The sequence below is a fragment of the Bos indicus genome, chromosome 25 (genome assembly GCF_029378745.1).
Source record: "Bos indicus isolate NIAB-ARS_2022 breed Sahiwal x Tharparkar chromosome 25, NIAB-ARS_B.indTharparkar_mat_pri_1.0, whole genome shotgun sequence".
In the NCBI taxonomy this organism is placed as follows: domain Eukaryota; kingdom Metazoa; phylum Chordata; class Mammalia; order Artiodactyla; family Bovidae; genus Bos; species Bos indicus.
The window spans coordinates 3,369,105-3,381,349 of NC_091784.1; the positions used below are offsets into that span (position 1 = coordinate 3,369,105).

General features: G+C 48.1%; 1 protein-coding gene across 3 annotated transcripts in view; it reads left to right on the top strand.

Annotated features, from left to right (window-relative positions):
* Positions 1-12,245, top strand: part of FLYWCH1 (FLYWCH-type zinc finger 1) — a 44,576-nt gene that overhangs the window by 16,933 nt on the left and 15,398 nt on the right. The window contains exons 1-2 of one of the 3 annotated variants that reach the window (XM_070779501.1): positions 272-560; positions 3,370-3,482. The exons of 1 other annotated variant lie outside the window; for it this stretch is intronic. The gene's annotated coding sequence lies outside the window, so the exon portion shown is untranslated. Of the gene's footprint in view, positions 1-271; positions 561-3,369; positions 3,483-12,245 lie in introns of those variants that run through there. One more of the 3 variants, XM_019987989.2, reaches the window with a different exon arrangement.

A 12,245-nucleotide genomic window follows, 5' to 3' on the forward strand; every position in this document is an offset into this window, starting at 1 on the left:
CCGCTCAATTAGCACAGAATCAAATCCTGGGGAGGTTCGGGAGTGTCAAGGCCCCCCAGCTCTCTCTGAGCGTCACCGCACAGGACCTCCAGTCCAAGTCTCAGGTCTGAGCGACTCTAGGTCCGCGGACGCCGCTGCCCAATCCTGGGCTTGCCCCGCCTCTTTCGCGAACTCTGGCCCCGCCTCCCCGCGCCGATTGGCCAGGCCGCCGGCCGCCGCGCACTGAAGACCCGGAGAAGCAGAGTTTGTCTGAAGAATGGAGCTCCGCGGCCCTGCCGCGCATGCTTGCGAGGAACCCGCGAGTGCGCTCCTAGAGACTGGCTCTCCAGCGGGGCGGCGCGCGCTCCCTACGGCCAGCGGGGCGGAGCGCGCGACACGGGGCTCGCTCCCGAGAGGGCAGGTGGGGGCGGGGGTGGACACCCGGGTTGCGGTGGCCGGAGGGGCCTGGGCCGCGAGGTCGACGCCTGTGGCTGCAGCGGCCCGAGGCCAGAGGACCCGCCGCGCGGCTCGGTCTCCGGAGAGGGAGGGCCCCGCTGTTGTCACCGCCCGGCCGGTGCCCGGTGAGGACGGGCCCCCGCGGATCGGGGAGGGTCTCGGGTCCCTCGGCGTGGTTGCGCCCCCAGCCGGGCTCTCCCGGGGGTCCCCAGGGCTGCTGATGCTGGGGAGTGGGGTGTCCTCGGACTCTACGTCCCTCGATCAGGCCGCCTCCTTGTCCTTCACCTGCGATTCGCAGCCTCCTTTCTCCTCCTCCCCCGCAACCCACCCGACCCCCGGGACTGAGCCCCGACACCCCAAGTCAGGAAGCCCCACATGGGCTTGCCCTTCCTTGATCGTGTCCGCCCCACCCAGTACTGCCCCCGCCCTGGCATCCACCCCAGCCCCATCCTGACTTTGCAGCTCCAGAGGTCCAGTGACCTTGCACTTTTTGCTGTTGTTACACCTGCTTCCATTGCTGAATATATAGATTGCCTGTTGGTGCTTTCAAACTTTTTAGACTCAACCTATAGTGAGAAATATATCTGACATGCCTGTAGATGCCTATTACTGAGAGAGAAGTTTAAAGGGAGATTCTTACCCCAACCTCACATGACGCAGCCAGATCTACTCTACGTGCTTTCTAATTCTATCTTGTTCTAGTCTATTTTCTTCTTTCCATTAAAAAAAAAAAAACAGACTATTGCTAACCCATTAAACTGATTTCAGCACCTAATGAGTCTGACCAGTTTGAAGCCCTTGCTTTAACCACCACAGGGGTCCAAAAGAGCCTGACACGACTGAGCACACATACGCGCGCACACACACACACACGCATACACACACACACTCTTTTGCTTCCATTACCCCTTGTGTTTGGAGGATGCTGAACTCCAGTAACAGATAATCAATCACGTGTAAACTTCAGTTCCAAAGAAAGGGTATATTTTTTATTATTCTGACTTTAATGCTTTTCCAGGCCAAAATCATTTCTAGGACTTAGTTCAGTTCAGGCAGTTTTACCTTGTTCCTCTCCCAAAAGCTCCTAGATGGACTTGGGGAAACTGGAGCCTAGATTGTGGAGGGTTTATAACGGAGATGGACACCACTGTCATTGGAGAAGGAAATGATTCGAGCTGAGCTTTAGGAAGTCAGTACTTCGTAGGGAGAATCAGGATGCTGGGCAGAAAAGCAGTTGAGGAGATGGTGGAGGGACTTCCCTGTTGGCCGAATGGCTAAGACTCTGCTCCCAGTACAGGGGGCCTGGCTTCAATCTCTGGTCAGGGAACTAGATCCTGCATGCCACAACTGAGTTCCCAGACCCAGACCCTCGGGTCCCTGCAGCCAAATTTAAAAAAAAAAAAAGGAGGCAGAATTTCCCTGGTAATCCAGAGGCTAAGACTCTGTGCTTCCAATGCAGGAGGCCCAGGTTTGATCCCTGGTCAGGGAACTAGGTGGTGAAAGAATCTGCCTGCTGATGCAGGAGTCTCAGGCTCCATCCCTGGGTCAGGATGATCCCCTGCAGAAGGAAATGGCAACCCACTCCAGTATTCTTGCCTGGGAAATCCCGTGGACAGAGTAGCATGGCAGGCTACAGTCCGTGAGGTCACGAAAGAGTTGGGCATGACTGAGCATGCATGCCCAGGGAACTAGACCCCCCCACCAACTGAAAGTCCACACGCGGCAAGGAGAAGATCACCAGTGCTGGGATGATGACCAGAGAGCCCGCACACTGCAACCAAGACCCGGCCCCTCCAGACGCATGCAGAAATATTTTTTTTAAAAAAGGAGGTGGTGGGAGAGGAAGCCCCAAGGTGATGTGGGGTTGGAGGACGTGGAAGATGGTATGACCCGGTGTCCAGGGATGTGAGGACGAGTCAGGCCTGATAAAGGAAGCATGGAAATCGCCACGGTTGTGATCTACGGGGGTTAGGAGATTTGGGGCTGGGAGTCCCATTAGCTGGAATCTCCCTTTCTGTCCCCTCTGCCTATAAACTGCTTTGGAGCAGCGGTCCTCCGGGGACATTCAGCAAACCTGGGTTGTCAGGATTCGAGGAATGCGACTGGCATCTTCCAGGTGGCGTTGGTGGTAAAGAACCTGCCTGCCAATGCAGGAGACTCAAGAGATTCGCATTTGATCCCTGGGCTGGGAAGATCCCCTGGAGGAGGAAATGGCAAACCACTCCAGTATTCTCGCTTGCAAATTCCATGGACGGAGGAGCCTGGTGGGCTACAGTCCATGGGGTCTCAAAGAGTCGGGTACGACTGAGCACACAGTGGCAACTTGTAGGCAGAGGCCGGGGATGCTGCTGAACATCCTTCATTCCACAGGATAGCCCCCATGACAAAGAATTATCTGGTGCAAAAGGTCAGCGATGCTGAGGTTGAGAAGCCCTGCTTCGGAACAGAATCCTTAATCTTTGGGGGGATCACTGCCACCTTCGCCTCTCCCAGCATTAATGCCCGTGTGCACACTTGGAGACCACGTACAGATCATAGGAGGGCCCGTGAGCCAATCAGTGTGCACGTCCTAGTGGGGGGCGGGCAGCTTTTAGAATCATCCAGGACCTTTTTCAAATGTCAGGGCCTTTGCACCTCCCCTTTCTATCAATCATTCGGATCCCCTCCTGGGCCTGGACAATGTACTCCCTGTTCGTATGTGATGTTTGTTGTTCATTCAGTCATGTCCGACTCTTTGTGACCTCCAAAGAGTGCAGCATGCCAGGCTTCCTGTCCTTCACCATCTCCTTGAGTTTGCTCAAACTTATGTCCATTGAGTCAGTGGTGCCATCCAACTGTCTCATCCTCTGTCACCCCCTTCTCTTATGTGATGACTCACAGTTTATGGAAGAATTTCACGTACAATATCTCATTCACCACTTTTCCTGTTTCCAGGTGAAATTAGTCCAGAGAAGTGATGGGATTTGCCCCTGGTCTCCCACCCAGCAAGCCAGCGCTGACGATAGCTGTTGGCGGACCGTGAAGGTGGTTCTCACTTGTCTATGAAGGTAATTCTCTTGCTACTCCATCAGCAGCTGAGCAGGGATCTTAGAGCTTGGACCCACTGGTGTTTGAAAACAGTTTGCATGTAATATTATGTGTCTCTTGGGTGTTGGGTTTACCAGAGCAGGCAAGCTGAGTATTGCACTCAAATTTGCTCTGTACTCCATTTGGCTGCAGAGGAAAAGAGCATCAGAGAGCGATTAACCGTGAACTGTGAGGTTCTCGCACTTACCATTCACATCTGCCTGACTTAAAAATACTCCAGTCACTCTTTACTGAGTGAAAATAAAATATTATAAAACAAACACATTAGGGCCCAAGTATTTACCTCCAAACAGTGGTCATCCAAAAAAAGAAAACAATTTAAATCCACCTAGAACAAATATACAAATGTAATGCAAATAGAAGTTTCATAAAATAATGCTTACTTTTATTACATGCAATGCAGGTTAGTTATTTCCTATGTGATTTTTAAAATTGCTGATTGGGGACTTCTCTGGTGGTCCATTGGCTAAGATGTGCACTTCCAGTGCAGGGGCCCAGGTTCGACCTCTGGTCAGGGAACTAGACCCCACGTACTGCAGCTAAAGATCCCGCATGCCGCAATGAAGACTGAAGATCCCGAGGGCCACAACTAAATCCTGGCACAGCCAAACAAAATTGTAACATAAATTTAAAAAAACAAGTAAATAAAATTGCAGACTAGAGCCCCCAGATTATAATACCAATGACCAGGGAGATTTGAAAAGCAGAGGCTTAAGACCAAAACGGAGGAAATAAAACTCTTTCATGCAGATATAAAATGAATGCGTATTCAAGCTTTTGCTTAACCCATTAATCCAGGAACCCGTAAGATCTTATAACCAGTTTGCAAGGGAATCCAAAGAAGATTCTAGAAGACTGTAGGTCAGGAGTATTGACATGAATGCGTACATAGAGGCAAACCTGGAGAAACTGCTTACTTATCTGTATTAATTTACATGGTGAGAAAGCTAGAACTATTTTGCCTTGTTCTGCTACCTGTGCAGAGTTATAAAAGCAACTCAAAGGCAACAAGAGGCTAGAATGGTATAACCTGAAAGGCTGTGCTCCAGACAAAGCCCAATTTTCCACTGATGCACAATTTTCCCCTACAGCCTCATAATTTCAATGAAAGATCTTTTTTGCATGAAATGAGGGTGGTCCTGTCAGATGGAGTGGGAGGTCTGATCATTTACACAGGTGTGGCACGATTGCTAATTCACCTTGTAGGCTTTCTTGAGTTTGCTTTGCTGGAAGTCTCTGTAAGGAACCTCAGTTTGGACTTTTAAAAGTCTGGTATATGTTATCTCAAGGTACTGAAGCCATCCCCAACAAGCTTTCTCCCCCAGATTTCATCTGTACTACTTAAAAATTTGGGCAAATTCCACTCTTCTCGAGGTCCCCAAAATACCTTAAGGTGTCTGAGACCTGTTAGATTGTTATTAAAGGATCATTTTAACGAGATGCAATCATGACTCTCCCATCGATGTAAAAATAAACAAACATTAACGATTCTGTTTAACACACCAATGAAGGAACCTGTATGTTGTGACAGATGAAATAACGTGTGAGAAACACTTCACGTGATGCCCTGCACAAATGAAATGTCAAATCCTTCTCAGGGTGGCCATGGATCTTCCGGGCACTGAACCTCAAGGGCATCTAGTCCAGTGTTTCACAAAGCCGAGTCCGTGATCCACCAGGACCAGAGTCTCAAGGGGTACTTGTTAAAAATCCAGATTCTTGAATTTGACTGTAGACTCACCCTCATAATTTTGGGTGGGAAATCTAGGCATCTGAATTTTTTTTTTTTTTTTTTTTTTTAAGCAGTGAAAGGTTTATTGCAGGGCCAAGCAAGGAGAATGGGTGGCTCATGGTCAGAAACCATCCTCAACCTCTCGACGACTTTCAGGGGAAAGTTTCTATAGGCAAAATTTGGTGTGGAGGCTGCAGGGTGCGTGACTTTCTTCTAATTGGCTGGTGGGGAAGTAAACAGGCAGAGCTCCAGGAATTTCCAGCCCCAAGCATCTGCATTTTTATCAAGTGCTCCAATAAAAAGTAAATTTAAAAATAAAAGTATCAAACACCCCAAGTAATTCTTACGGAGACCAGAATTACATACACAAATAATTGAAATAAAAGCTTCGTGAAAACTGAACTTAACCTCACTATATGGATGCACCCTTTCTGTGCTGTTTTTTTAAACAGTGCTCTTCAGCAGGCTTTCTCAGCCTCAACCTTGCTGCTGTTTTAGACCAGATCCTTCCTCCTGGGGGTGGTGGGGGCTCCCCGAGATCTGAGCTGCATCCTCGGCCCCCACCCACAGAGGCCAGGAGCCTGTCCTGCACCCTATTTGTGACAGCTAGAAATGTCTCCTGACCTTGCCACATGTCACCTGGGGGGCAGACCACCCTGACTGAGAACCACCGGCCTTAACCCTACTCCGTTGTCGATACCTGTTGATACCTATGGGTTAGAATCCTCAACTTTAAAAGAACCATTTTAAACTTATTTTAGGAGTATAAGCTCTGAAACAGACACAGGAGGTTCGCACACTGGCTGTCCTTTAGCGGCACAGCTCCCCGGGTCACAGAAACCTAAAATTGAGCCTCAGTTTCCTCCTCTGTGAGTGAAAGAAAGTGAAAGTGAAAGTCGAAGTCATGTCTGACTCTGTGACCCCCATGGACCCCACCAGGCTCCTCTGTCCATGGGATTCTCCAGGCGAGAATCCTGGAGTGGGTAGCTGTTCCCTTCTCCAGGGGATCACTCCCAACCCAGGTCTACCACACTGCAGGCAGATTCTTTCCTGCCTGAGCCACCAATGAATGAAAGAACAGCAGGCCTAATGGAGGCAGCTATTTGGGAGATAAAATGCAATAACCTATGCAGAGCCCTCGCCTAGCCCCAGGCACCTCAATTGGCATTTGGCAACTGTGAGGCATTGTAACCACAGTCCTTCAGATTCCTGAAGCACATGTGGTCGGAACCCACCTGGGAAAACAGAAATTACTGTAAGGTTTCACTGGGAGTTGCATCGCTCTCCCTGCTGGTGAAAGCTGAGAAGCTAAACCGGAAATGGCTTAGCACTGGCGCAGCAGCTGGGGGTGGGGGCACTGAGCAGACAGCGGCTGCTGGGGCAGCCACGCCAGGCAGGTCGCTTCTCCCTGAAGCTCCTTGCTCCCCATGCCACCCTCAGTCCCCCACGGTGGCTCCTGGTGGCCAGATCAGCTGGAAGCCACACTGTGTTAGATGCTCAGTCGTGTCTGACTCTCTGTGACCCCATGGATTATAGCCAGGCAAAAATATTGGAGTGGGTTGCCATTCCCTTCTGCAAGCCACAGTACTAAACCATAAAACAGATGGTATGTAGGGCCAATCAGTGCAGCTCTGAAGGCCTGGCTGTCACTACCCATGTAGTCACTACCCATGTGGTCCTGAGCCACTTGCTTCAGGCCCGAGCCTCAGTTTCCCCAGAAGCAGAGGGGGCAATGGTGCAGAGAGATCGATGGGTCCCTGCACTTGGGGTACCCATGATGTCATAGGATGTTTGTTCTTGGCTCAGGTCCCAGCTCGAGGACCAGCCTCATGGCTCTGGGTTGGAGTGTCCCCTTGGTATCCCTTCCTCTCCTCCACCCCACTCGCTTCTCTCTTCCTGCTTCCACCCAGAAGGCCTATGGCTCACTTATTTTCTCTGTCAACTTTCACTGTGTCTATAGGTTTGAAACTTGGGTTTTCAAAATCCTTTTATTTTGAGTTAATATTAGACTCTTAAAAAACAACTGCAAAAAAAAAAAGAAAGAAAGAAAGAAAGAATCCCCCTGTGCTCATCACCCAGTCTCCCTGAATGTCAAGATCTTACCAAACATGCGGTGATCAAGTCCGGAAATCCACACTGGTCCTGTACCATTAACCTGAACTCTTGGCCTTATGCACATTTCACCAGCTTGGCCCCTAATGTCCTTTGCCTGTTCCCAAATCCCATTTTGCATCTTGTCCTTGTGTCTCCTTCGTCTCCTCCACTGCCAGGTCCTCAGTCTTTCTTTCTCCGTGATGACCTTGACACTGTGACGCGTCCTGGTCAGTCATTTAGAATGTCCCTCCAACCGACTTGTCTGGGGGTGCTCATTCGGGGCAGGAACATCCCCAGAGATGACGCTGTGCCCTCCTCAGTGCGTCTCGTCAAGGAGGTCGTGGTGCTGGTGTGTCTTGTTCCCGGTGAAGCTGGCCTGGAGCCCTTAAAGGCTGTGTCTGCGCGATTTCTCCACTGTCAAGTCATTCTCTCTCCCTTTGTGGTTAATACATGTCTTGGGGGAAGTCTTTGAGGCTCTGCAAGGCCCACAGCGGAGACCACAGGATTCTTGATTTTTCACTTGTTTCTCTGCCCCATGATCTGTATTCCTCTTTATCTTCTTTTGTGACACATCTTGCAGAGGAATGGAATCCCTGCTTTTCCTCAGAGATATGGAGTTAAAGAAAACAATTATCAAGCAAGGAGGTGCAGCTTATCTTTAAAGTGTGAGATATTTCCCCACTGTAAAGAGCTCACGCACATTGTAAACAATGTTGAGAAAACAGAAGAAATTTAATGGAAAAAAATTAATCGCTTTTCTTACTAGTTTTAACGTTATGAGGTATTTCCTCCCAGTGATAGGGTTTTTTTTTTTAAGTCACAGATACATAAATCAGTCAATAAATAACAAATGTGACCAGACTTGAGATGAGCCAGAAGAAATGAAGTGTATTGAGGTCTAGAGGCAGTGTCACCATCCAAGGAGTATTTTGGTCTTTTTTAAAACAATAACAACAACTTAGCTTAGAAATTGTAATCTTTGCTGAATTTGTTCACTGGATTTTGCTTTCAACCTAATATATTTTGTAAATACAAACTTTTTTTTTGGAAGTCTTCCTGAATTATTTGTCCAATGTGGAAAAACTCCCAAATTCTAGTTCCATAAACTGTGCGCGCTAAGTCCCTTCAGTTGCGTCTGACCCTTTTCGACGCCATGGACTGTAGCCCGCCAGGCTCCTCTGTCCATGGGATTCTCTAGGCAAGAACACTGGAGTGGGTTGCCATGCCCGTCTCCAGGGGGTCTTCCCCACCCAGGAATTTAACCGGTATCTCTTAATGTCTGTCTCCTGCATTGGCAGGTGGGTTCTTTATCACTGGCGCCCCCTGTGGTACATCTAATTCTACCAAGGATGCTGTACTTTCAAGGAGCAACATCACCCTCTTGTGGCTCTATTGTGGTATTGCGCTGAGGACTTGGATTTGTGTTCCTGTTGGGGCCTGGTTACACAACGTAATACTTTGGCCCTTTACGAGGGATCCATCTGGTCTGCAGGTGGGGGCCTCCCACTCTATAAAGAGGAATAAAATAGCAAACATGTTGAACACATGTATGTGCAACAGAAAGTTAAATGTATATTAAAGACACTAATACAAGAATAGAAACAAGTGCATTTGAGTGGCAGAACTGAGGATAATTTATCAGCGTTACGTTCTCAACATTTAAAAGTGTTTTCAGTAAAGTTTTTACAATATGACATTAACAACTTACAAAATATCTTAATATACAGTTCATGCCCACTTTTGTGAAGAAATCAAGCCCAAGAGTGAGAAGCCTGTTTATGGTGAAGACTGTTTTTTATCCAGGTGACCCTGGGGACTTGAGTCGTACCTATAATGATTTGGTTTTTCTTTTGGCTGCACTGCTTGGCTTTCAGGCTCTTAGTTTCCAGACCAGGGACTGAACCTAAGCCCACGACTGTGAAAGCACTGAGTCCTGGTCCAGGGAATTCTCTATAAGGATTTTTTTAAAACAACTTTATTGAGATATGGTTCACATAGCATACAATTCCCCCATCTAAAGTGTAGAATTCACTGTTTTTAGTGTATTCACAGTCCACTTTATAACATTTTCATTCCCCCAAGAAGAAACCCTTAGCATCACTCCTGAATCTCCCCCTCATTCCTGTCCAACCCCCATCAACCACAAGTCTGATTTCCGTCCCTAGTAGACATCTCATGTAAATGGGTTCATGCCACATGCTGACTTTAGTGTCTGGGATCTTTCACTGAGCATACTGTCTTCAAGGTTCATACACATGGTAACAGGTATCAGAACTTCATTCCTTTTGCTTTGTTGTATAGTTGCTCTGTCGTGTCTGACTCTTCTGTGACCCCATGGACTCTAGCCCATGAAGCTCCTCTGTCCATGGGATTTTCCAGGCAAAGTGGGTTGCCATTTCCTTCTCCAGGGGATCTTCCCGACCCAGGGACTGAAACTGTCTCCTGCTTGGCAGGTGGATTTTTTTTTTTTTTTTTTTTTTTTTACCACTGAGCCACAGGGAAGCCCTCATTCATTTTTAAGGCTGAATAAATTCCATTGCATGGATAGACCACATACAGGCCAGACCAGGTGTTTTGGAGAGAAGCATGGATTGTGGATTAATCCAGCAGGTGCTGATCCTGCACGCAGGCCAAAGAGGAAGATGGTGGTCTGAAGAGTCGGGGGGCAGGTGCTAGGTGGCCTGGCGGAGAAGGGAGGGGTGTGGACTGTTCCAAAAAGTCTAACTGTTGAGGGAGGGAGGGGTTTTGTGAGCTTTTGTTTTAGGATGTAGGAGACATAAGAAGCTTAGGCATCTTTAACTCAAAGGACATGAGTTTGGGCAAAATCTGGGAGATGATGAAGGATAGAGAAGCCTGGCGTGCTGCAGTCCACGGGGTCGCAAAGAGTCGGACACGACTGAACAACAACAATGAGAAGCTTAGTCCTGAAAACTCTAAATGCAGAGACCCAGAGGAGGCAGAGGTTTGGGGACTAGGGAAAGCAGATCGTTCAGATGGAGAAAGGGCCCTGGTGTGGGGGTACCAAGGGAACTGGATTGGACACTTTGTTCTCCAAATCAAGATAAAATTTGTATGCTCTCTTTATCCAGACAGTGATGAGTCATTAGAGCTTAAGAAGCATTCATCCTCAGTGTATGAACTGTGAAAGAGAAATTGTAAAATTCAGAATCATGGAGGAATAACTTTCATCAGAAATGTGCATTGTGGGGGGAACCTCATTCATCAGTATGATAGATGGAGCATTACTATGTATAGTTTGCTATAGTTGTGGGGTTTTAAAAAATAATTTTATTTGCATGTGTGGTAAAATAAACATAACAAAAATTTACTACTTTAACCACTTTTAAGTGACAGTTCAGTGGCATTAAGTACATTCACATTGTTGTTCAATCATCACCACCATCCATCTCCAGAAATTTTTCATCTTCCCAAACTGAAACGGTCCCCATGAGTGCACGCGCAGTCGTGTCTGACTGTGACATGGCCCACCAGGTTCCTCTGTCCATGGGATTCTCTGGGCAAGAATGCTGGAGTGGGTTGTCGAACCCATATCTCCTCTCCCATGTCTCCTGCACTGCAGGCGGGTTCTTTACCGGGGATGACCAAAACGGTCTCCATTAAACACTAAGTCCCCATTCCTCCTCCCCACCAGTCCCTGTCAACTACTATTGGACTTTCTGTCTCTATGAATTTGACTAGCTACATCATGTAAGTGGAATCATAGAGTATTTGTCCTTTTGTGTTTGGCTTATTTCATGTTACAGATTCTTAAAATGCACAATTCTCATTTGATATCCTTTATACTTAATATTTTGTTCCTCTCACCGAGTTACCAGTCTTTCAAATGTGAGCATCTGAGGGATTTAAAATTGGTGTTGGATGGCCCTTAGAGTTCAGGAGTTCAAAAGCACTTTGATATTGGATATTCCACATCCATTAGTATTATCCCATCTATCAAAAAGTCAAAACTGACTATGTTCAGTTGCTTGCCAAGAATATCAGTTACTGCTGCATAACAAATGAGCCCTGATCTTACTTGCTTAAACTAACCATAGTCTATTATTGATCAGGGTCCCATGGAGTGCCTGGGCCACTTTCCCCTGGCTCGCTCTTGTGGTTACACACAGCTGGAGGGTCACTGAACTTGACAGTGGAAATGGTCTCCCTCCAGGCCTGGCAGTGCCTCCCTCCCCTGTGTGTGGCCCCTCATATAGCTTCCTTCTCTGGCAGTCTCAGGGCCCCTGTCTCAGAGGGTGACCCCCCACAGCAAGCTTCTGCCATGCTCTATTGGCTACAGCAAGTGACCAGTCTGGGCTGGAGACCAGTTCAGATTCAAGACCACATTGCAGAGGGACCTGCATACTTTATGAGAGGATTTGTGGTCATTAAACAGTCTACACTTTAAGGCCCTTTAGTGGCTGAGAATGGGAACCCTCAATCAAATCTAAATTGAAGCCCGTTGCAAGGACCCAAGTCTTTCCACAGCCTGTGGTCAGCCACACTTCGAGGTCTTTTGTTGCACTGGAATTTGTTCCATATCCTTTGAGGTACATGCACAGTGCTTAGTCGCTCAGTCATGTCCCACTCTTTGCGACCCCAAGGCCTGCAGCCTGCCAGGTTCCTTTTGTCCATGGGGATTCTCCAGGCAAGAATACTGGAGTGGGTGTATTTTAAGCTTTGTAAACAGAAGCTTCAGTTGAGAGAATTACACTGCCTCGGGGTGCCCATGACTCTGGGTGCAGTTCCACCGGAATGTGGGGGTTCTATGTCGGAAGGCTTTGGCCTCTGATCGCATGAGACTGAGGTCGGGGTCCTTGCCTCCACTGCGGACCGAGCGCAGGGTCTCACAGGAATGTGCGTGCTGGGAGGGCAGTGACCGCAACGTTTTGGCGGCTTG